We start from the raw sequence: 26686 nt of genomic DNA, 5'->3' as shown, positions 1-26686 counted from the left end.
GAATGCCCTCCCTTGTCTTCAGAGAGTCACTGGCACTAAGGAAGAGGCCAGGCCCCCAGGGCACAAGGGAGAGCCATGCCTCCTGTTGACATCTGGGCCCAGCAGGCTGCGGAGAACAGGAGACTTGAACCGTCTCCAGGCTCTGGGGTCTGTGGGCTGAGCTGGCAGGTGACAGTGAGAGGGGGTGCTCAGAGAGGATGACCAGCCTCTCAGTTTGCTCCACTTCCAAGGCCCAAGAAAACAGTGGCTTGGGGCAAGCTTTTTTGTTTCCTCCTGTTATACTGGGTATAAGGCCTCTTTCCTGCCCTGGGGCATGGATCCTGGAGCCTAAGCTCTGGAAGAGAGAAGTAGGCTGTATTAGTCAGGCTTCTTCCAGAGAAACCCAACCAATAGGATGTGTATATATAGAGAGAAAGAAATTTGTTATAAGGAATTGGCTCATGTGCTTATGGAGGCTGGCAATCCAAAATCTACAGTGTAGGCTGACAGGCTGGAGCCCCAAGAAGAGCCGATGGTGTAAAGTCCAAAGCCCATCTGCTGGAGAATTCTCTCCTGCTGGAGAAAGGCTGGTCTTTTTGGGCTACTCAGGCCTGCACCTGATTGGATAAGGCCCACCCACATTAGGAAGAACAATCTACTTTACTCAGGGTCAACCAACCTCCTTCAGAAACACCCTCACAGAGGTGCCCAGAATAATGTTTGACCATATATCTGGGCACCCCATGGCCCAGCCAAGTTGACACCTACAGTTACCCATCACATGGGCCTTGCTCCCACAGTTCCCAACCACACAGGCTTTGCCTCCTCTCCTGGAGGGCCCAGTTCTTCCTCTCTAGTCCTTCCTGGTGCTCTATGCCTGCCCTGGCTTCTTCTAGAAGCTCCCTCAGGACACTGAGAGAATTTCTTTAACCACCTTAAGTTTTGGGAAACAAACTCTCAGTCATGATCCTCAGAGGCCATGAAGTAGTGAAGGGGAAAGAAGGGAAAGGAGGAAAACTCCTGAAAGGAAACACACATCCACAACACACACACATATACACACATGTGTACATATAGACACACCACACACAACATGCTTACACACATGCACGCACATACATACACACATACCACCCACACACATGTGCACACATAAACACATACACACATGTGCACAAATGCATGCATACACATGTATGCATCTACAGTACGCACATACACACACGTGTACACACGTACACACCACACATACATACACCTACACACACATGCAATTCAAAAACCCCCAAATATTACTCAGCTACACTGGTGAATGTTACCTGCCTAAATGCTATTGTCATATGCTATGCCATTGGCAAAGGCTCCTGTGGGACCGTTTAGAGCACTTTACTATGAGTCTCTGGAGAGACAGGGTTATTTACTGGGCTCAAGTGACCTGCTGTGCATCTGTCTCGTTGCCCAACCTGAGCAAGAAATTCTCTAAGCTCCAGTTTCTTCATTTGCAGAAGGGGAACTGAAGTTCCCACCCCTGAAGATTGTACCAGAAAAATCCACTCATTCATCAGATATTTATGGGGCACCTGCTCTGTGCCAGGCACTGCACTGGGATGCAGAAGTGACAGAGTTGACGTGGCTGGTTGTCATGCAGGTGATGGTCAAGGAGAGAAAACAAGCAGGTAATGGACCCTGAGGGTGCCAAGCTGGGCAGCTGCAGGGGGCTCAGCAGGTACTACTGGGGTTTTGAGCTCATCAGGGAAGGCAGCCAAGACAAGCCAGTGAGGAAATGTTGCAGAAGCCTGTGCGGTGTGATGGAGGCCTCAGCAAGGGCAGTGTGTGGGGCAGTGGGGTACAGGACTGGGGCAGCTGGGACAAGGGCCAGGTGCACTGAAGGTAGGGCCTGGGGAAGGTAAGCCTGGGAACGTGGGGGGTGGGGGGTGGAATCGGACAAGGCCTGACATGGCAGGCAAAGCTTTTTGACTTTTTCTGTTGGCAGAAGCCTTTGTGTGACAGGAATGCAGCCAGGCTGTGAAGAGCCACTCTGGGGTGGTCAGGCGGAGGGAGAGGGATTCCACGAAGGAGAGGCAAGGCGGCCACATCAGCACAGAGCTGCGGGCCTTCGGGCTCCAGTTGGTCCCTCGGTGGCCCCTCAGGCAACACATGGAGGGTGGGCTTCCCAGCACCCCTCCCGGTAAGGTAAACAGCTTCACCCCTGCCGGGAGTGAGCAGCAGGCACCAGCTCCCTCTTTCCACCACTGCCTCCAGGCGGGCGTGAGCTGCAGGGGTCAAGACTGGCCTGGGCCTCATCCACCTTGCTGTGGGCTCCATCTGTCCATCAAGGTGGCCCTGTTCATGTGGCTGCCTCCTCTTACTGTGATCCGAACACTGAGTTCTACCAATTCATCAAGACATGAGTACAAGTGGCTATGACTTACACAGCGTGGCAGGCTGCTCTGGGCCATGGAGTCCCTGCTCTGGATCTCCCCTGGCCGACGATGGTCCAAAAAGACAAGGGAATTGTCTTCCTTTTAAGAAGAATCATTCAGTCACCTTAGCATCAGGGCAGCCAAGTTCCTGCAGTAGAAGCCCCTCACCTCCAAACCCTGTGGGCTCACCCCAGAGTCTCCCCTTCCATCTCTGTAGCAGCTCAGGATGCAAAGGTGGAAGGGACATGACACATGAACCTCAGACAGGAACATGGAGACCCCATTTTTCAGATGAGAAAGTTGAGGTCAGGAGAGGAAGTGATTTGCCCAGGATCACATAGCTCGAGGCAAAGGCAGACCTCCCACAGCTGAGAGCAAGAGCTGGTGGCCAAGGTGCAGGGGGGCCCCAGGCTCCGGGTCTGCACCGTGCAGCCTCCTGGAGTCACCGGCAGCCGCCTGAAGGCCACTCCCCCAGGAGTGCCACTCGGGATGAGAAAGTGCTTCACCTCAGCCTGAAAGCAGCGCCTTCAGTGCAGGGCACCTGGGGTGGCCCACAGCCACTGACGCAGGAGAAAGTGGTGCTGAACGAGTACCCAAACTTCCTGTGGAGGGAGGTGGGAACTGAGGTCCTGTGGAGTTGGGGTGCCCAAGCCCAAGTGGGTATCAGGCCCCCAGTCACCAGCTGTGTGGGGGCTACACTTTGAGTTCCTCATCTGCAAAGTGGGATTTAATAATAGTACTTACCTCATTTGGTTATTCTGAGGAGCCAGTGAAATACCCATGGACTGGCTTAGCATAGTCTAGATTAACTCCTTGGGGCACCCTCACACCAAGCAATCCAAGCAGCAGGGAGAAGAAGCCAGGAAGGCTCCACATGCCCCAGGGAGGGACCTGGCAAGCACGTGGTGGTGCTCGGAGAGGCAGCAGCGAGACAGCAGCATGACGGGGAGATACAAAAGTTAGCTTTGCACATCACTGCACTTTATGTAGTGGTACTCAGCTATGTCATACAAATACCAAGACATGCATAGTATTAACGGACACCAAGTTCCATTCAGTGGTTACCCATGGAGCAGAGCAGGGAGGTGCCTTCAGGAAGGAAGGTAACAGGGCTTCGTCTGTGTCAGCCATGCTTCATTTCATCCAGTGTAGGAAACACAGCAAGTGTATCGCATTAAAAACTTTTTTTATTGAGGTAAAATTCACATCACATAAGATTCGCCATTTGAGCCATTTGAAAGTCTATTATTCACATTTAAAGTGTACAGTTCTGCGAGTTTTCCAAAGTGATTGCACCACTTTATACACCACCACCACCACCTCCACACCACCTCTGCTGTCCTTCCCCCAGCTCTGTTCATCTGTCCTTTTACCACTGACCTGCTCATCTTTCAGGCTTCAGCTGACACCCCTCCTGGGAGCCCATTCCTGGGCCCCCGGTGCCTGGGACAGAGCCTCTGCCAAACTCTCCCAGACCCTGTGCTGTTCCCACTCCGTCTTGTGAGCTGTAGTCTCTAGTTCAGCGTCTCTCCACCACACCCCTACCCCTTCACACACACCCCACCCCCTGCTCTGGGTGCTGGAGGGCAGGGGCTGTGTCTTCTTTGTTGGATGGAGAGACTAGCCCACAGTTGACCCTCTGTCATTGAACAAATATTTATTGCACACGCCCTGTGCCAGACAGTAGGCATACAGTAGTGAACACAACAGACAGAACTCCCTGCCCTCCTAGAGCTGCCATGTATATTTGTTATTTGTTGAATGAAATGATTATTAATGAATGAATGAACTCAGAGCCACTGAAAACCCCACAGAAAACATCTCTGTCTCCTGCTTCCCACCCAGTAGGAGAGCTTGGGAGCAAAGAGAAGTGGAATAAAATCATAAAAGAAAGCATCTGCTCCTGAGCCACCACAGGCAGAAAGGCCAGGGCCAGGACTAGGATGGAGGTGGGGGATCTGGGAAGCGGGTTCCACACACGGCCCAAAGGATCCTAATCAAGGCTGATTTTCCTGGGGATCTGCCAAGGTGGTGGAGGTACTCCCTGCTCTCTCTGAGGGGGACCCACACTACAGCTCAGCTTCTCCACAAACGTCAACCAACCTCACCCCTCCTGTGGAGAGTGTAATGAAAACAATGAACGTGCAAGCGAAGGTCAGACCCAGCTATGTCCTGCTTATTTCAGCAGAGGGGACAGGGAGGAGGCGGGACTTCCCTCCAAGCCAGGCACCTCCCATACAGTCCTATTGTGATCTAATCCCCTTGGGCAGTAGATCTCAGGGAGTGGTGGTCAGAGTTTTTCAGCAGGGCCAGCATCCTGGGCAACTTGTCAGAAATGCAAATCCCGGGCCCTGCCCCAGACCTAGGGAATTGGGTGTTCTGTGGATAGGGCTGGCACCCTGTGCTTTAACAAACCTTCCAGGGGATTCTGCAACCGGCTAGCTGGCTACGCTTGGAGTTACCTGGGGAGCTTTAAAAGCTGCTGATGCCTGCACCCCCACCCGCAAGGGCATCAAACGTAATTGGTCTGGGAAGAGGCCAGAAGATTCCACTGTACACCCAGAGGGCAGACGTGAACCCTACTCCCCTGATTCTGTGATCAGGGCAGAGAAAAAGACTTTGTGGCTTAAAAGGGGTTTGTTCCGTGCTAACCTGACCTAGCACAGTGTTTCTCAAAGTTGAGCACATGGGAATCCCCTTGGGGCTTGTTAAAGCAGCTGGGTTTCTGGGGCTGGCCTGAAAATTTGCATTTCTAACCAATTCCCAGGTATTGCTAAGGTTGGGAGACCTCTTTGAGAACCACTGCCCTAGATGATCCTTAGAACAACCCTACGAGGTCAGCATCATTACCCTCATTTGACAAACGGAGAAACTGAGGCACAGAGAGGCTAAATGACTTGCCCCAGTGTAACTCCTCAGAGAGGAAATCCCAGGGCAAAATACCTCTAAAACCAAAATCAGTCAAAGGGAGAAATAAAGTTTAAAACCCATTTATTGCTTTCAAACTGCAGTCAGGGGCTGTTTCTCCTGCTCCAGCAGAAGCCAACCAGCGCCCCCCCTTAACCTCTCTGGTTCAGATAAGCCCTCTGTTGCCCGTCTCCACCCCCAGAAATGCCTATTGATATGCAGATGCTCTAAAGCCATACTTCTCTCCACCCCTGAGGATGCAGTAAAGGGAGATGAGGTATTCTGGAAATATTACAGTTTTACCCACACCCAGGTAGCGTAGTCAATGATGGAGCTGGATTTGAAAACGATCAGTTAACTCTAGGGCCCATGGGCTTTCCTGTGTGACATTTATTCAGTGTGGGACCAGGATTTGTTCTGAGGAAAATCCTGAGCCCCGTCCCCTGCCAGTACTTTCCTCCCAGTCTCCCTCTTCAGCGCCAGCAGAGAGTGGCACCTGAGTGCCTTCCTTTGTGCTGACAAAGACTCTCCTTTGACTAAACTTGAGTTAAGCTCCTCTAAGAACTCTTCCTAACTAGGTCCTGATCTTGCACTCTGTCCTTGGCCCAGTGGCTCTGCCCACTTCGTCTGGTTTTAGAGAGAAGCCTGCTGAGTCAGTTTAGTTGAAATATGCCACCCTTGATATCTGATCAAATTCCTCACCCCCGCCTTCGATATCTGATCACCCTGGCCTGCCTTCAGCAAAAATCTTCTTCAGTTGGTTTAGCCAGAATCTCCCTTTGCCCCTATGTTTCCTCTTAGTGCTTTTCCTTCCACTGACCCCCACCCTGCTCCTTGGCTATAAACCTTCATTTGTCCTCTCATATTTGGAGGTGAGCCAGATTTCTCTCCCCAACACAAAACCACATTGCAGTGGTCCATACAGGCATCCTGACCGTCCTGAAGAAAGTCTGCTTTACCATCTTCAATGAGGGCCATGAATAATTTTGTCTTTACCAGCACTCACCTTCCTCCAAGTTCTCTCCCAGCGACTCAGTGCCTGCTGCCGCCCAGTTTTTTGCGTGCAGGCCCAGGACCCCTAGGCTTCCCTGAAGATGCCTTCACTTTGACACTGTACCCCACCCCTCACAGACCCGCACTTCCATCAGCTGCCACTTACACCCCAAGCACAGTTGGCCACTATCCTTCCTGGGCACACTGGCCTTCAACATGGAGAGACCTTACCAAAGGTAGTTGACCTCTCAGGATGGAACTGAAACCATTAATGTCAGACCCTGTCATCACTCATTTATCCATGCATTCATTCAAGCAGCCGTTCACTTAACGTTTATTGAACATCTACAACACAGATCCCAGACAGGGTGTTGGGAAGTGAAGTACATGGAAGACATCAGCGCTGCCTTTTTTTTTTTTAACCAAGGAGCTAGACTGGGAGACAAATGCTTTGGGGGACCAGGGAGCATCAGCCAGGAATTCCACCTGTCTTTTTCACCGCTGCCTAGAGCAGAGCTGGGATGTAGTAGATTCTCAAGTATTTGGTGAATGAATGAATGAAGTGAATGGGGCACCTACTTGAGACATTGCCTTTTTCATTCTTCCCAAGCATCAGCTAAGCCCGCAATGTTCTAGCCCATTGATGTGAATGATGTCTGTTTTGGGGCGGTGTTCAGGTTGACTATGGGCACCCAAAGGGCATTTATGGGCCCTGCTCAAACCCTCCGTGCAGTCTCTGTTCTCCCTACCAGGGTGCTGGGCTCCCAAAGGGCACCTGGGAAGTACTCATGGGCCCCAAGGAGATGGTGGAGGTCAAACAAATGCCATATATGAAATGAGCAAAACCACTGAAGGAGGAAAAATTAAGCTAGAGGAGCAGTCAGTGGGTGAACCACAACTAGGAAGACTAAACCATACTGGCTTGCCTGGAAATGTCCAGATTTTAGCATGAAAGTCCCAAGGCCCAGGAAACCCTCAACGCTGGGCGGACCTGGCCAAGATTTCTCTAACTGCCCTGGAAGGGAGAGGGTGGAGCCTGGGCTTACCACTGGGAGAGGAGGCCTGGGAGAACTGAGCAAAATAGTAAAAGTGCAAAGTTCTACAATTACTTGTTTACAGGCCTGAGGTCAGGGACTGGATCTGGTTGTCTCCTGATTGCCCAGCAGGGGAGGCAGCACGTTGAAGGTTTTAGATTCTAGAATCAGCAGAAGAGGTTTAGATCTACTCTGTTTTTTTATGCTGTAAATGGGTCAATTAACAGTACTTTCCTTACAGGTATTGAAAGGGTTGAGTAAGATAGATGTAAAGTACTCAGCCCTGAGCCTGGCACATAGCACATGAGCCATTCACGTTGTTGCCTGTCACATGGTGGGTGCTCATACATCTGTGACCCTTGATGGCCCCTCTGGATCCTTGATGAGGGAAGCAGAGTAAAGGCTTAGAAAGGTTGTAATCCTTGTTCGAGCCCACAGCCCCTCTGTACCCCCGCTGCAAAGTACAAAGTTCTTCTTCCTGACCTTAGTTGATGGTGTTGAGGGTATCAGGGGAAGCTAGTATTAATCCAAGATGGAGCTGAGTTCATCTATGGGGAGATGAAGCCTCCGTCAACCTGGCCTCTCCATCTCTGACCTCCTCCCCACTGCTCTTGGCCCACCCTCCCTCAGCCACTAACTGCTACAGCAAATCCCTAAGCCTCGTGCCAGAATTTTAGGCTCTCCCTATGACTCAGTGTCTCACATTTCTCTTTCTAACTATGGCCTCCTGACTTTCCAGCTCACGCCCTCAAGATTCCCACTCCAGAATCCTCCCCCTGCACCAGATTTCTTGGCATCCACCCTCCACCTTTCCCCTGTTCCTCCTCTGCTTGATGGCTTCTGTTCCCTCCTTATGCCACTCAGATGCCAAGATAAAGGATTCCTATCGCTCTTGGGCAGAACCCTCAGCCCTTTACTACTCTCTCACCTCAGTGTGCTCCCAGTTCCCCTCTCAAAAACACAGCCCTGGTCACACACAGTTCTGCACCTACTCTGGCCTGCATGCATGGAGAAAAGCCCACAAGTACGCTGACTGGACCCATTTACATTAATGACCATGAGCATCATTTGTGCCCTAAATGCCACCCAGCAATCATCCTATATTTGCTTAGTCCATTTCTCCTCCCACTTTCCTAGGTGACAATTTCCCACCTCCTGTGCTGTCCTCACACCTCCAACTTAAGTGCATGTTACTAAGTGAAAGAAGCCAATCTGTAAAGGCTACATACTGTATGAGTCCAACTATACGGCATTCTTAAAAAGGCAAAACTATGGCGACAGTAAAAAGATCAGTGGTTGCGAGGAATTGGCAGGTGGGGAGAGGGGGATGAAAACGCCGAGCACAGAGAATTTTTAGGCAGTGAAACTACTCTGTATGATACAGTAATGGTGGATTCATGTCATTATACATTTATCCAAACCCACAGAATGTGCAACACCAAGAGTAACCAGCCAATGTAGACTTTGGGTGATAATGATGTGTCAGTGTAGGTTCATCATTTGTAACCAATGTACCACTCAGTTAATTAATTAAAGGTTAAAAATATAAATGTATAGTTTGTTGAGTTATCATGAAGCAGAACTTGTATAATGACCTCCCTTAATCAAGAGATAGAACACTGCCAACACCTCAAAATCCCCCAAAGGATCGTCCCATCATACCAATGTCTCTCCAGTAAAGGTAACTACTACCCTAACTTCTAAGGTAACCACTTCCATGATTTTCCATATACTTTTATATCCTTAGAAGGTATCCTGAAACATACTAGTTTAGTTTTACCTGTTTTTGAATTTTGGATAAATGGGGTAATACAGAAAGCATTCTTTGTGTCTGGTTTCATTTGCTCATCATCATGTTTCTGAGATTAAGTCATGTTGTTGCATGTAAGTTATCATCTGTTCATTTTTATTGCTCTAGAGCAGTGTTCCATTGAATGCATACATTAAAATTTACTTGTCCATTCTACTGTTGATGAATATTTGCTGCTATGAGTATTTTTATGTGCGTGCATGCACTTCTGATGAGTATAAATCTTCAAGAGGAAGTTCATAGTGTATACATATTTTCAACCTTAGTAAATAATGCTAAATTATTTTTTGAAAATGTTTTATTTCATATTCCCACTAGAAGCGTATGAAAATTCCTATTGTTATACATCCTTGCAAAGACTTAGTATTGTCACTTCTAAATTTTAGCTATTCTGGTGGGTGTGTAATTGTGTCTTGTGGTTTTAATTTCCATTTCCTTGATTACTAATAAGATTGAGCTCCTTTTCATAGATGTATTTGCACTTTTTTTGTGAAATGCTTTTTCAAATCTCTTGCCCACTTTTCCACTCTGCTTTTCTGTCTTTTACTTATTGATTTGTAGGAGCTCTTTGTATATCCTCAATAGGAGCTTTTTATCAGATATATAAATTGCAAATATCTTCCGCCATCCTGTGACTTGCCTAGTCACTCTTGTAATGGTGTCTTTTAATGAAGAAAAAATGGTGCATGGTGTGAAGTAGGGATTAAATTTCATTTTTGTAAGCACAGTTTATTCATTTGTCCCTCCACCATTTATTGAAAACACCATCATTGCCCCATTGTTCTGCAATGTAGGTTTTATCATAAATCAGGTGTCCAAATATGCAAAGATTTAATTCTGGGCCCTCATATTGGTTTATTTTCTACCTTTTTACCTATCAGATACTGTCTTAATCACTGCCAGTTTATAACTCCTTGATATGCTTTATAGAGCAAGTCTTCCCACTCCATTCTTTGAGCACATCACAGCTCTTCTTGGTCCTTTGAATATCTAGAATTTTAGTATTAATTTGTTCTACAAAACAAACCGACAAACAGAAACATTAGTTGGGAGTTTGATTACAATTGCATTGACTCTGAAAATCTATTTGGGGAGTATTTACATCTCTATAGTATTGAAATTTACAATTCTGGAACATGGTATATTTCTTATTTGTTTTTTTTTAATCTCTGTCAGTAATGTTTAATAGTTTTCTGCAGGACATCTTGTGTCCCTTCTAAAAAAATGTATTCCTGGGACTCAATCTTTTTTAATGCTATTGTATATGGCATCAAATTTCAGTTTCTACTTGCTGCTGGTATATATAAGTATGCTTAATTTTTAAAAATATTGGCCCTGTATACAATAACTTGCTAATTATTATTTTTAATAGCTTATTTGTGAAATGTTTTAGATTTCCTATTCTATGTACCCAGTACCATCATCCACAAATAATTACAGTTTTATTTCTTCTTTTCCAGTTCTTATACCTTTTATTTCTTTTTCTTGCCTTATTGCAGTGGTTAGACCTTTCTAGGGAAACATCGTTTTCCTGATTTCAGAGGAAAGCTTTCTACATTTCACCACCAAGCACAGTTTGGCAACAGAGTTTTTGTACATGCTTCTTATCAGAATAAGGAAGTTTGTTAGGAGTTCTTATCAATAAATGAATATTACATGTTATAAAACATTTTTTTCTGCATTTATAAAATAGATTGTGTGATTTCCTTTTCATTTTCTGTTAATGTAGCTAATTCTATTGGTTAGCTTCCTATTATCCAAATAACTCTGCATTTGTGGATTAAATTTTATGTGGTAAAAGTATATTATCCTTTTATTCCCCACCTTACTTTTTATTCCTAGATTAAGTTTGCTAATAATTAGTTAGGATCATTTGCATCTATGTTCTTGAGAAAGATAGGCCCATAATTTTTCTTTTCGTATATTCTTGTGTTTTATTATCTAGATAATGTGGGCTTTATCAGAGGAGTATAGGAGTGTCCCTCTTTTTCTACTATCTGGAAGAGTTTTGTTATACTGGTATTACTTCTTCTCTAAATGTTTGGTAGAATTCTTGAATGAAGTCATTTATACCTGGAGTGAGTGTGTGTGTGTGTGTGTGTGTGTGTGTGTGTGTGTGTGTGTGTGTGTGTTGGGCTAGAGGTGGGGGGATGTGGGTTTGGAGAAGTTTTAAAAGATCCAATTTATTTAATAGGTGTAGAAGTATTCAGGTTTTCTTTTCTTGCAACTTTGTGACATGAATTTTTCTAGAAATTAGTCCACTTCATCTAAATTTTTTAATTTATTGGCATAAAATTGTTCATAATACCTTTTTATTATCTTTGTAGTAACTACAGGATCTACAGCTAAATTCCTTTTTTAAATTCCTGATACTGTACTCTCTTTTTTTTCTTGTCAGTATTGACATGAATTCATTGACTTCATTAATCTTTCCAGAGAATCAATTTTTGGTTTTATTGAACTTTTTCTACTTTCTTTGGTTTAAATTTGCTGTTCTTTTTCTACTTATTTGATAAGGATGCTTAGTTTATTAATTTTCAGCCTTTTTCCTTTTCTGATATATACATTTAAAGGTTTAAATTTCATAGTGGGCACTATTTTTAGCTATTTACACAAATTTTGGTATGTATCATTTCCATTATAATTCAGTTCAAAACATTGTCTTATTTTCATTGTGATGTCTTATTTGGCCTTATTTGGTCATTTAGAAGTGTATTTTTAATCCAAACACATGATGATTTTTAAGTTATCTTTTATTATTGAATTCCAGTTTATAAGCAGTGTGGTCAGAGAACATGCTCCATTTCTTGAAATGTGTTGAAACTTGCCTTATGGCCCAGTTTACAGTTAATTTTTGTAACTGTTTCACTGAAATTGATAAAGAAGCCATTTTCTACAGTTTTTGGGTTCATTGTTCTTTATATGTTTGTTAGGTCATGTTTGTTAATTGAGTTGTGCAAATGTTCTGTATCTTTCCTGATATTTTTGTCTGCTTGTACTATCAGCTACTGAGAGAAGCATATTAAAATCTTCCACTATGGTCAAGGATTGGGCTTTCCCTTTGTAATTATATTTTACTTTATTTTGGGGCCTTCTTATTAGAGACATACACATTTAGATTGGGTATATCTTCTTGATGGATCAAACATTTAAAAAATCATTATGAAGTAGTAACTAATTTATCTGTACTAACACTTTTTGCCATAAAGCTTGTTTCTTTGAGAACAGAGTCACATAAACTTTCTTTTGATGGTCTACACACACACACACACATATATATACATATCCTATTATTTTATGTAATATAATTAATGACATATTTAAGTCTGCCATTTTGCCAAAGACATTCCATTTGTTCTGTGAGTTTTGTATTTCTTTTTCTCTCCTTTTGTGACTTAATTTGGATTAATTTAGTAGTTTTTAGTATTATTGTATCTATTACCATTATTAGGAGGCTCTATAGCTTCTACTGTTAGCTTTTAATTGGTGATTAATCATTCTTGACTTTTTATTGTTTTTCTCCAGTGCATAAATTGCTTCTTGAAACATACTTCTAATTTCATAGTCTTTGTAATTATTATTTTCCCTGTACCTCTTAAACACTTGAGACATTGCACCAGGCCAATGAATTCCCTTCCATCAGCACCCCATCACAACTGCACTGAAAGACACTCTTATCTCCTGCAGCCAGTGGGTAGAAAAAGCTGAGAGTCAGGATCAGGACTTAATTAGAAGAGTAACAGAGCTCCAGGAAAAGTAAAATTCTCAACTCCAGCAAACCTGGTTTACTAAGATCATGGCCCTAATTGTGAAGGAATAGGACCATGAGATATGGAATAGGGACATCTGGATCAATGCAGTCAAACTCTTAACTTACCATATACCCCTATAGACTCTGGGCCTTCAGAAATGGCCTACTCCTCCATATTAAAGGCTGGTCCTAGTGAAAATGGCAGAGTAAGGATGCTAAAAGTTCATCGTTCTATAAAAACAATGAAAAAACTGGCAAAAAGTAACAGAACCAACTTTTTCAGAGCTCCAGAAAGTAACCAAGAGGTTTCAGCAATCAGGGAATGATTAATCAAGAAAAACAGGCTGAATCTCAATAAGAACAGTGAGTTTTGTGGCAATTTTAACTAACTAGTCTTATCACCTACTTCCCATCATGCAGTGGCCTTAATGATAACAGCCCACATTCTCAGTTCTAGTACTGGTACTGGAGGGAGAAGAATGAACTTTACTCACAAAAAATTGTGGTTGTTTCTTTTGACTTGTCTGGTGGCTTCCTAGAGGACCAGCTCAAAGGGCTTTCCTTTACCCCATCAAATTCAGAATTTTTCCAGATATAAAATGACAATTAGGGGTGTTTTTCAAAAACATTTACAGGAAGCTGTGTTAGTTACTGCTATCTGGAGCAATGGATAACAGGGCAAGCAAAAAACTAACTAAGAAGCTTGGGAGAAAAAGCTGGATAATGAGGTGTTTTGGAAGTAAGACCTTTGAAAAGCCTTGACATATTCCAGGGATTCTAGCAGACTACATGTATGCCCAGGGCTATGTGCATGTTCAAGAAAGACCTGAGAAGGCCATAAGCTCTCATCTCTGACTGACCTTCGGGTTCTGTGCAAGCAGGAAGTGAAGGCTAAGGCAGAGTTACAAACTGCCTGGCTGAGTGTTGAAGGCATGCCCCAACACACACACTCAGAGCTCTTCTCTTCTTCTTTGCTGTTTTGTTGTTGTTGTTGCTGTTGCTCTAAGAAATTAAATAAACCTTTTTGCAATTATGAGTTTCCCATTAAGCTAATAGAACAGAGACTTCAGTGGCCACTCAAAGGCCATAACAAAGAATATGGACTTCACAAAATTAGTTCAAAAAAGTCACTAAGGGGGCTCAAGATGGTGCCGTGAGTAGGGCGGTGGAAATCTCCCAAAACCATACATATTTTTGAAAATACAACAAATACAACTACTCCTAAAAGAGAGACCACAAGATACAGTAAAACAGCCAGGCTACATCTACATCTGCAAGAACTCAGCATCTCACGAAAAGGGTAAGATACAAAGCCGTGACCCAGCAGGACCCGAGCACTCCCCCCACCCCAGCTCTCCGGCAGAAGGAAAAGAATCAGAGTGGGGAGGGAGTGGAAGCACAGAGCTGCTAAATAACCAGCCCTAGTAATCTGCACCGGGAGCACAGACACACACACAATGGTGTGCTGGATATTAGAGAAACAGAAAAGTAAAATCTGAGACAGAGACTGTGAGCAGGTCCTCAGAGCCAGCTCCCCTGAGACAAAAGGAAAGCAGGCATTTTTTAAAAGTCTTAAAGGGACAAGGGTTTAATAGCTGGATAAAATTGTCCTGGCACACTCAGCCCAGCAGGTTGGGAATCCTAAGGAACTTCAGGTGCCCCAACCCCCTAGGGGGTAACCCAGCCCCAAAGCCCCTCATGGAGATAAGCAGCCTGACATTCATTCCCCCTGGCTGCTGCTGCAAGCAAACCGGTTGACTCACCACAGCTGCAGAGCAGCCTGAGAACAGCCCCAAACACAGCAACCACCCAGAGACTCCTCCCAGCAAGCAGCTAACCAGGACAGACCCAGAGGCTGCTGCCAGCATGTAACTGTCCAGCACAGACAGAGGAAGCCGGAGCAAGGTCTGGAAGGCAAGAAGGGGCATGGTTCCTGCAGAAGGACACACCCTATACGTCTGCCACTCCCCACAGGGCTCTAGGCTAGCCTGAGGGCTGCCCCGCCCATGGCAGCTCAGGAGATTATCCCAGAGACTGCTCCCTGTGTGCAGGTGACCGGCACAGGTGGCAGAGGCTGGAGCGGGCTCTGGAAGGCACAGGGGGGATGCTGTGCTTGCAGGAGAACACACCCTATGCATCTGCCACCCCTGCAGGGCTCTGGGCTAGCCCAGGGACAACCCTGCCCACAGCAGCTAGGGAGATTGTCTCAGAGACTGCCTCCCAGTGTGCGGGTGACCGGTGCAGGCAGTGGAAGCCAGATCAAGGTCTGGAAGGCACGCAGGGGTGCTGTTCTCACAGGAGAACACACCTAATGAGCCAGCGATCCCCTGCAGTGTTCTAGGCTGTCCTGAGGGCTGCCTCACCAATGGAAGCTTAGGGGATTAACCCAGAGATGGCTCCCAGTGTGGGTATAACCAGCACAGGCAGTGGAGAAGGTCAAGGTGACCAGCAAGCAGGAAAGGACTTTGTTCTGCCAGCTGACACATGTGCCATCTGCCTGCAACCACTTCTATCACCATAAATAGGCAGAAGAATCTGGTCCACTCAAAAATCACTCAGACAACCCCAGAGAGAGGGCCTGCTGAGATAGATATAACCAATCTTCCTGAAAAGAATTCAAAATAAAAGTCATAACCATGCTGATGGACCTTCAGAGAAATATGCAAGAGCTAAGGGATGAAGTCCGGAGGGAGATAACAGAAATGAAACAATCTATAGAAGGACTTAAGAGCAAACTGGATGAAGTGCAAGAGACTGTTAAAGGAATAGAAGTCAGAGAATAGGAATACAGAGAAGATGAGGCAGAGAGAGATAAAAGCAGGTCTAAGAATGAAAGAATATTAGGAGAACTGTGTGACCAATCCAAATGGAAAAATATTCACATTATAGGGGAACCAGAAGAAGAAGAGAGAGAAAAAGGGATAGAAAGTGTCTTTGAAGAAATAATTGCTGAAAACTTCCCCAAGATGGGGAAGGAAATAGTCTCTCAGAACATGGAAGCCCACAGACCTCCCAATATAAGGGACCCAAGGAGGACAACACCAAGAGATATAATAATTAAAATGGCAAAGATCAAAGAACAGGACAGAGTATTAAAGGCAGCCAAAGAGAGAAAAAAGATCACCTACAAAGGAAAACCTATCAGGCTATCATCAGACTTCTCAACAGAAACCTTACAGGCCAGAAGAGAATGGCATGATATATTTAATGCAATGAAACAGAATGGCCTTGAACCAAGAATACTGTATCTAGCATGACTATATTTAAATTTGAAGGAGGGATTAAACAATTCCCAGACAAGCAAAAGTTGAGGGAATTTGTCTCCCACAAACCATCTCTACAGGGTATTTTAAAGGGACTGCTCTAGATGGAAGCCCTCTGAAGGCTAAATAGATTTCACCGGTGAAAATAAAATCACACCAAAGAAAGCAGACCAACCAAATACTACCTACAGGCAAAAAATAAAATCAACTATCCATTAAAGCAGTAAAAAGGAACACAAAGGAGTACAGAATAAAACACCTAACATATAAAGAATGGAGGAGGAAGATTAAGAAGGGAGAAAAATAAAGAATCATCAGACTCTGTTTATAAATAGCTTAATAAGAGAGTTAAGTTAGACAGTTAGATAGTAAAGAAGCTACCCTTGAACCTTTGGTAACCACGAATCCAAAGCCTGCAATGGCAATAAGTACATATCTTTTGATAATCATGCTAAATGTAAATGGACTGAATGTACCAATGAAAAGACACAGATTAATAGAATGGATAAGAAAGCAAGACCCATCTATATGCTGCTTACAAGAGACTCACCTCAAGCCCAAGGACATACACAGACTAAAAGTGATGGGATGGAAAAAGATATTTCACGCAAACAGTAGGGAGAAAAAAGCAGGTGTTACAGTACCTGTATCAGACAAAATAGACTTCAAAACAAAGAAAGTAACAAGAGATAAAGAAGGACATTGCATAGTGATAAAGGGGGCAGTCCAACAAGAGGATGTGACTGTTATATATATATATGCACCCAACACAGGAGCACTGATATATGTGAATTAAATACTAACAGAATTAAAGTAGGAAATAGAATGCAATGCATTCATTCTAGGAGACTTCAACACACCACTCACTCCAAAGGACAGATCCACCAGACAGAAAATAAGTAAGGACACAGAGGCACTGAACAACACACTAGAACATATGGACCTAATAGACATCTACAGAACTCCACACCCAAAAGCAGCATGATACACATTCTTCTCAAGTGCACATGGAACACTTTCCAGAATAAACCACATACTAGGCCACAAAAAGAGCCTCAGTAAATTCAAAAAGATTGAAATTCTACCAACCAACTTCTCAGACCACAAAGGTATAAAACTAGACATAAATTGTACAAAGAAAACAAAAAGGCTCACAAACACACCTCATAAATGGAGGTTTAACAACATGCTCCTAAATAATCAATGGATCAATGACCAAATTAAAACAGAGATCAAGCAATATATGGAGACAAATGACAACAACAGCACAAAGCACCAACTTCTGTGGGACACAGCGAAGGCAGTTCTAAGAGGAAACTATATAACAATCCAGGCCTATTTAAAGAAGGAAGAAAAATCCCAAATGAAGAGTCTAAATTCACAATTATTGAAACTAGAAAAAGAAAAACAAATGAGGCCCAAAGTCAGAAGAAGGAGGGATATAATAAAGAACAGAGAAGAAATAAATAAAATTAAGAAGAATAAAACAATAGAAAAAAATCAATGAAACCAAGAGCTGGTTCTTTGAGAAAATAAACAAAATAAATAAGCCTCTAGCCAAATGTATTAAGAAAAACAGAGAATCTACACATATCAACAGAATCAGAAACAAGAAAGGAAAAATCACGATGGACCCCACAGAAATACAAGGAATTGTTAGAGAATACTATGAAAATCTATATGCTAACAAACTGGATAACCAAGAAGAAATGGACAACTTCCTAGAAAAATACAAACTTCCAAGACTGAACCAGGAAGAAACAGAAAACCTAAACAGACCAATTACCACCAATGAAATTCAATCAGCAATCAAAAAACTACCCAAGAACAAAATCTCTGGGCCAGATTGATTCACCGCTGAATTTTATCAGACATATAGAGAAGATATAATACCCATTCTCCTTAAAGTTTTCCAAGAAATAGAAGAGGAGGGAATACTTCCAAACTCATTCTATGAAGCCAGCATCACTCTAATAACAAAACCAGGCAAAGACCCCACAAAAAAGGAAAATTACAGACCAATATCCCTGGTGAACATAGATGCAAAAATACTCAACAAAATATTAGCAAACCAAATTCAAAAATACATCAAGAGGATCATACACCATGATCAAGTGGGATTCATCTCAGGGATGCAAGGATGGTACAACATTCAAAAATCCATCAACATCATCAACCACATCAACAAAAAGAAGGACAAAACCCACATGATCATCTCCATAGATGCTGAAAAAGCATTTGACAAAATTCAACATCCATTCATGATAAAAACTCTCAGCAAAATGGGTATAGAGGGCAAGTACCTCAGCATAATAAAGGTCATATATGACAAACCCACAGCCAACATCATACTGAACAGCGAGAAGCTGAAAGCTTTCCACCTAACATCGGGAACAGGACAGAGATGCCCACTCTCCCCACTGTTGTTCAACATAGTACTGGAGGTCCTATCCACAGCATTCAGACAAAACAAAGAAATAGAAGGCATCCCGATTGGTAAAGAAGAAGTCAAACTGTCCCTGTTTGCAGATGACATGATACTGTACATAAAAAACCCCAAAGACTCCACTCAAAAACTACTAGAACTAATATCTGAATTCAGCAAAGTTGCAGGATACAAAATTAACACACAGAAATCTGTGGCATTCCTATACACTAATAATGAACTAGCAGAAAGAAAAATCAGGAAAAAATTTCCATTCACAATTGCATCAAAAAGAATAAAATACCTAGGAATAAACCTAATCAAGGAAATGAAAGATCTATACCCTGAAAACTACAAGACACTCTTAAGAGAAATTATAGAGGGCACTAACAAATGGAAACTCATCCAATGCTCTTGGCTAGGAAGAATTATTATTGTCAACATGGCCATCCTGCCTAAAGCAATCTACAGATTTCATGCAATCCCTATCAAAATACCAACAGCATTCTTCAATGAACTGGAACAAATAGTTCTAAAATTCATATGGAACCAGAAAAGACCCCGAATAGCAAAAGCAATCCTGAGAAGGAAGAATAAAGTGGGGGGATCTCACTCCCCAACTTCAAGCTCTACTACAAAGCCACAGTAATCAAGACAATTTGGTACTGGCACAAGAACAGAGCCACAGACCAGTGGAACAGAATAGAGAGCCCAGATATTAACCCAAACATATATGGTCAATTAATATATGATAAAGGAGCCATGGATATACAATGGGGAAATGACAGCCCCTTCAACAGCTGGTGTTGGCAAAACTGGACAGCTACATCTAAGAGAATGAAACTGGATCATTGTCTAAACCTATACACAAAAGTAAATTCAAAATGGATCAAAGACCTGAATGTAAGTCATGAAACCATAAAACTCTTAGAAAAAAACATAGGCAAAAATCTCATGGACATAAACATGAGTGATTTCTTCATGAACATATCTCCCCGGGCAAGGGAAACAAAGGCTAAAATGAACAAGTGGGACTATATCAAGCTAAAAAGCTTCTGTACAGCAAAGGACACCATCAATAGAACAAAAAGGTATCCTACAGTATGGGAGAATATATTCATAAATGACAGATCGGATAAAGGATTGACATCCAAAATATATAAAGAGCTCACACACCTCAACAAACAAAAAGCAAATAATCCAATTAAAAAATGGGCAGAGGAGCTGAACAGACAGTTCTCTAAAGAAGAAATCCAGATGGGCAACAGGCACATGAAAAGATGCTCCACATTGCTAGTTATCAGAGAAATGCAAATTAAAACCACAATGAGATATCACCTCACACCAGTAAGGATCGCCATCATCGAAAAGACAAACAACAACAAATGTTGGCGAGATTGTGGAGAAAGGGGAACCCTCCTACGCTGCTGGTGGAATGTAAATTAGTTCAACCACTGTGGAAAGCAGTATGGAGGTTCCTCAGAATGCTCAAAATAGAAATACCATTTGACCCAGGAATTCCACTTATAGGAGTTTACCCTAAGAATGCAGGAGCCCAGTTTGAAAAAGACATATGCACCCCTATATTTATCACAGCACTATTTACAATAGCCAAGAAATGGAAGCAACCTGAGTGTCCATCAGTAGATGAATGGATAAAGAAGATGTGGTACATATACACAATGGAATATTATTCAGCTATAAGAAGAAAACAAATCCTACCATTTGCAACAACATGGATGGAGCTAGAGGGTATTATGCTCAGTTACATAAGCCAGGCAGAGAAAGACAAGTGTCAAATGATATCACTCATCTGTGGAGTATAAGAACAAAGAAAAAAACTGAAGGAGCAAAATAGCAACAGACTCACAGAACCCAAGAATTGACTAACAGTTACCAAAGGGAAAGGAACTGGGGAGGATGGGTGGGAAGGGAGGGATAAGGGCGGGGAAAAAGAAAGAGGGCATTGCGATTAGCATGTATAGTGTGTGTCGGGCACGGGGAGGGCTGTGCAACACAGAGAAGACAAGTAGTGATTTTACAGCATCTTACTACACAGATGGACAGTGACTGTGAAGGGGTATGTGGGGGGGACCTGGTGAAGGGGGGCGCCTAGTAAACATAATGTTCTTCATGTAATTGTAGATTAATGTTACCAAAATAAAATAAAATCAAAAAAATCTCTTGGACATAAACATGAGTGACCTCTTCATGAACATATCTCCCTGGGCAAGGGAAACAAAAGCAAAAATGAACAAGTGGGACTATATCAAGCTGAAAAACTTCTGTACAGCAAAGGACACCACCAATAGAACAAAAAGGCATCCTACAGAATGGGAGAATATATTCATAAATGACAGATCAGATAAAGGGTTGACATCCAAAATATATAAAGAGCTCACACACCTCAACAAACAAAAAGTGAACAATCCAATTGAAAAATGGGCAGAGGAGCTGAACAGACACTTCTCCAAAGAAGAAATTCATATGGCCAACAGGCACATGAAAAGATGCTCCACATGGCTAATCATTGGAGAAATTCAAATTAAAACCACAATGAGATATCACCTCACACCAGTAAGAATTACCACCATCCAAAAGACTAACAATGACAAATATTGGCGAGGATGTGGAGAAAGGGGAACCCTCCTGCACTGCTCGTGGGAATGCAAATTATTTCAACCATTGTGGAAAGCAGTATGGAGGTGCCTCAAAAAACTAAAAATAGAAATACCATTTGACCCAGGAATTCCACTTCTAGGAATTTACCCTAAGAATGCAGCAGCTCAGTTTGAAAAAGACAGATGCACCCCTATGTTTATAAAAGCACTATTTACAATAGCCAAGAAATGGAAGCAACCTAAGTGTCCATCAGTAATTGAATGGATAAAGAAGATGTACATATACACAATGGAATATTATTCAGCCATAAGAAGAAAACAAATCCTACCATTTGCAACAACATGGATGGGGCTAGAGGGTATTATGCTCAGTGAAATAAGTCAGGCGGAAAAAGGCAAGTATCAAATGATTTCACTCATCTGTGGAATATAAGAACAAAGAAAAACTGAAGGAACAAAACATCAGCAGACTCACAGAACCCAAGAATGGACTAACAGTTACCAAAGGGAAAGGGACTGGGGAGGATGGGTGCAAAAGGAGGGATAAGGGGGGGAAAGGGGGCATTACGATTAGCACAGATAATGTGGGGAGGCATGGGGAGGGCTGTACAACACAGAGAAGACAAGTAGTGATTCTATAGCATCTTCTACGCTGATGGACAGTGACTGTAATGGGGTATGTGTGGGGGACTTGATGATGGGGGGAGTCTAGTAAACATAACATTGCTCATGTAATTGTAGATTAATGATTTTAAAAAGTCACTAAACAAACAAACAACTACAGTAAACAGCAACAAAAATCCTGGGGTTGAGGAGAGAATCTGACTTTATAATTGCCACATTATAATATTCAAAATTTCCAGTTTTCAACAAAAAATATTTACAAGTCATGCAAAGAAACAAAGAATTGTAACCGATACACAAAAAAAGGAGCAATATAAATAGTCCTTGAGGAAGCCAGACATTGGACTTACTAGAGAAAGACTTTAAATCTGCTATTTTCTTTCTTTCTTCTTAAAAATTAGCTATTTTAAGTATGTCCAAAGAACTAAAGGAAACCATGAGAACAATGTCTCACAAAAAAAAAAACAAGAAGTCAATAAAGAGATAGAAATTATAAAAAGGAACCAAATAGAATTTCTGGAGTTGAAAATCACAATAACTGAAATTAAAATGTACTGAGGAGCTCAATAGCAGATTCAAATAGGTGGAAGACAGAATAAACAGACTTAAAAATGTGTCAACTCAGATTATGTAGTCTGAGGAATGAAAAGAAAAGAGAATGAAGAAAAAATTTTAAAGCCTAAGAGAACTTTGGGATACCATCAAGCATACCAACATTTGCAAAAATCAAAATCCAAGAAGGAGAGAAGACAAAGAAATGGGCAGAAATAATATTTGGAGAAATAATGCCCCAAAACTTCCCAAATTTGATGAAAAACAATAACATACACATCCAGGAAACAAAACAAACTCATAGGATAAACTTAAAGATATCCACACTGAGACATATTGTAATCAAATTGTTGAAAGACAAATTTGAGTTTTTGAAAGCAGCTCAGATGTACAAAGGGTCTTCAGTAAGATTGCTGTGGTCTGAGTGTGTGTTCCCCTAAAATTCATCTGTTGAAGTCCTAACCTCTAAGGTGAAGGCATTAGGAGGTGCAGCTTTTGGGAGGTGATTAACTCATAAGGATGCAACCTTCATGAATGGGATTAGTGCCCTTATGAAAAACCCCATAGAGCTCCCTCACCCCTTCTACCATGTGAAGACACAACAAAGACATCTGACTATGAACAGGAAGAAGGCTCTCACTGGAGGCTGAATCCACTTGCACATTGACTTTGGATTTCCCAGCTTGCAGAACTGTGAGAAATAAATTTCTGTTGTCCATAAGCAACCCATCTATGGTATTTTATTATAGCAACTCAAATGGACTAAGACACAGATTAATAGTTGGTTTCTCATCAGAAACCATGGAAACCAGACGTCAGTGAACTGGCATATTCAAAGTGCTGTAAGGAAAAAAAAAAACCTTTGTCAACCAAGAATTCTATATCTGGCAAAACTCTCCTTCAAAAATGAAGGACATTCCAAACCTACCTGTATTTTTGTTCTCTCTTACAAATAGAGTTTACCTTCAAAAATTGGTGTTCTAAATTTCTTCGAAATAAATTCTTATTAAAGAGAACTAATAAAATTAATTGATTTTTTGATTAAGGAGAAATTAAGATATTCCCAGATAGATAAAAGCTGAGTGAATTTGTCACTAGCAGACCTGTCCCACAAAAATGCTAAAGGACACTCAAATTCACCTAAAGAAATAAAGAATACCGATAACAGTAATGATATAGATTAATATTAAAGTCAGTATTAATGTATTTTTAGTTTGTAACTCTTTTTCCTATCTGATTGAAAAGACATCTGCATAATACCATAATTATAAATCTTATGTTGATGAGTACATAATATATAAAGATATAATTTGTGACAATACCAACATAAATGGGGACAGAGCTCTATAGAAGAATCTTTTTTGTATACTATTGAAATTAAGTTGGCATTGATCTGAACTGGATTATTATAAATTTAAGACATTAACTGTAATCCCTAGGGCAATCGCTAAGAAAATAACACAAAAATATATAGTATAAGAAATGGAAAAGGAATTTAAGTGGTACCCTAGAAAATATTCAGTTGATGAAAGGGGGCAGTAATGGAGGAATTGAGGAATAAAAAATGAGAAATATGCAGGAAACAAAAAAACAAAATGACAGAAGTAATTCCTTTCTTATCAGTAATTACATTAAATGTAAGTAGATTAAACTCTCTAAATCAGAGATTAGCAGAAAAGATAAAATAATTGATCCAACTATATATTGTCTACAAGAGACTCAGTTGAAAGTAAAAAAGGGGAAAATATACTCCATGCAAACAGTAATCAAAAAGACAACTGGAGTGATTATACTGCTATCAGACAAAACAGACTTAAGGCTAGTTCTCCCCCTTTGTTTGAAGATGGTGCAGAGGCCACTGCTTTGCAAGATATCATATACAAACTCCCTACCAGGATCTACCCCAAATTTCCCTCCTGACTGCTAGGCCAATAACTAGGGTTGATTCATAAGGTAATCCAGCCACTGAAGTGCTGGGTCTGCCAAGAGGGGCTATATTCCAAAAGACTTCAGGAGTTCATCAATATATACTGGCAGAAACCCAGAGACTATGGATGGGATTTTGAGGGCTCTATATCAAGGGAGGTATTAGAGGGAATTCAACAGGTGGGAGGGAACACAATTCAGTGCTTCTTAGAATGCCTACTTTTCTGTGCTTTTTGATTTTCCCTTCCACAGCCTGTCATGGTAGTTCTAGGATTTCTGTTCTCTTTATTTTTCAGTTTTGGAGGTTTCTATTGATATCCTCAAGCTCAGAGATTCTTTCCTCAGCTGTGTCGAGTCTACTAGTAAGCCCATTAAAGGCATTTAAAATTTTCCATTACGGTGTGTCTTATCTCTAGTATTTCCTTTTGGTTCTTTCTTAGGATTTTCATCTTTCTGCTTTTATTGTCCATCTGTTCTTGCATGCTGTCTACTTTATCCACTAGGGCCCTTAACAGTTTAATCATAGCTGTTTTACATTCTCAGTCTGATAATTCCAACATCCTTACCATGTCTGGTCCTGATGCTTGTACTGTCTCTTCAAACTGGTTTTTGCCTTTTAGTGTACTTTGTAATCTTTTCTTGCTAGGCAAACATGATGTACTGGGTAAAAGGAACTGCTGTAAATGGGCTTTTAGTAATGTGGTGGTGAGGTTGGGGAAGTGGCAATCTATCATCCTATGATTGAGTCTCAGTCTTTTAGTGAGCCTCTGGCTCTGGACTATGAGCTTCACAAATGCTTCTTAGTTTTTTCTCCCCCCTTATGTGGGACAGGATGGCTAGAAGAAGCTGGAGCTGGGTATTTCCCTTTTCCCAGGTCAGTTAGGCTCTGATACTATTTCAGTAGGTTAGGTTTTGGTTAACTAGTTTCTCCCAAGGGTAGGCCTTGTTAACAAAAACCGAGTGCTCTGGTGTATTTCAAATGGTTTCTTTTCCTCTTTCCCTGCCAGAAGCATGAGGTGATTTATCTCTGATGTTTATTGTGAGAAACAAGTTGAGTTCCTGGAGGTAAAACCCATAAAATTTTGGGAGCCCCTCTATGACTAGGTCTCCCTGGAATGTTTACCTCTCAGACTTGTCCACATTGAGCCTCCAGCAAGTCTTCAATGCCAGATCAGTTTTTCTTACCCTGGCACTGGTTACATGGTGGTTTCCACATGTGGACCTCTGCTCACAGTAGGCTGTGACTTCCTGTATTTGCCTATCTGTCTCTCTGATCATGGGGACAGCAGTTTCCCCTATGTCCTTCCACTCTTACAAATCCAAAGGTTGTTGATTTTTCAGTCTGTTCAGCTTTTTGCTCATTGTTTGAGCAGAGTGGTGATTTCCAAGGTCCTTATGTACAGAACTTGGAACCAGAAGTGCAGTTCGTGATATTTTGGTATAGCAGCCTGAGAAGACCAAGACAGGGGTTATGTTATATAAGATGGAAAGCCCACAAGATACCTATGTTTCACAGGAGGACCCCAAGGGCTCTCTACCAAAGCTATAAGAAATGCACAGGTGACAAGGGCACCAGCATCATTGAGAAACTGTGTCCACCCTCCATAGGCCAGGGATGATGATAGGATATTCTCTTACAGAATGGAGCTTACTGTTGGCAATGTAGATGATAGAATCCCTAAAATAATAGATGGCAAGTGGTGACACTTAACTCTTAGAATGGGGTGGATATCTGATAATGCTAAGTGCCTGGCCAAGGGGCACCAAGTAACCATCTAGCTAGAACTGTGGGTTCTGCCAAACCCACCACATCTATGTTCAGGAGGGCCAAAAAGCAATTCTTCAAAATACAGAAGTGATACATCTGGATCAGTTACAAGCAACACCAGAGGGCACAAGCAAGCCGCATAATCAAGTGACCCAGACACCCATATGATCTACTACCGTTCTACCTGTGCTTCTTCCTCAGCTCACACTTTGGCTTCACAGAATATTCCCTATGACCAGCTAATGTAGGAGGAAAAAGGCTAAGCTTGGTTCATGGGTGAAAAAACTCAGTATGTTGGTATGAACTAGAAATGGATGGTGGTAGAAATAAATAAATAAAATAGAGAATAGAAAAACAATAGAGAGAATCAAAACCAAAAGTATTTTTGAAAAGATTTTTCAAAAATACAAACCTTTAGCTATACTGACTAAGATAAAAAGAAGACACAAACAACTAAAATCAGAATTTTTAAAACCAACTTGACAAAAATTAAAAAGATTATGGGTGAATACTATGAACAATTACGTGCCAACATATTAGATGATGTAGATGAAGTGGACAGATTTCTAGAAATGCACAAACTACAAAACCTGATTCAAGAAGAAATAGA

Source organism: Manis pentadactyla, chromosome X (genome assembly GCF_030020395.1).
Source record: "Manis pentadactyla isolate mManPen7 chromosome X, mManPen7.hap1, whole genome shotgun sequence".
Taxonomy (NCBI): domain Eukaryota; kingdom Metazoa; phylum Chordata; class Mammalia; order Pholidota; family Manidae; genus Manis; species Manis pentadactyla.
Note: the sequence above shows the minus strand (reverse complement) of the source record.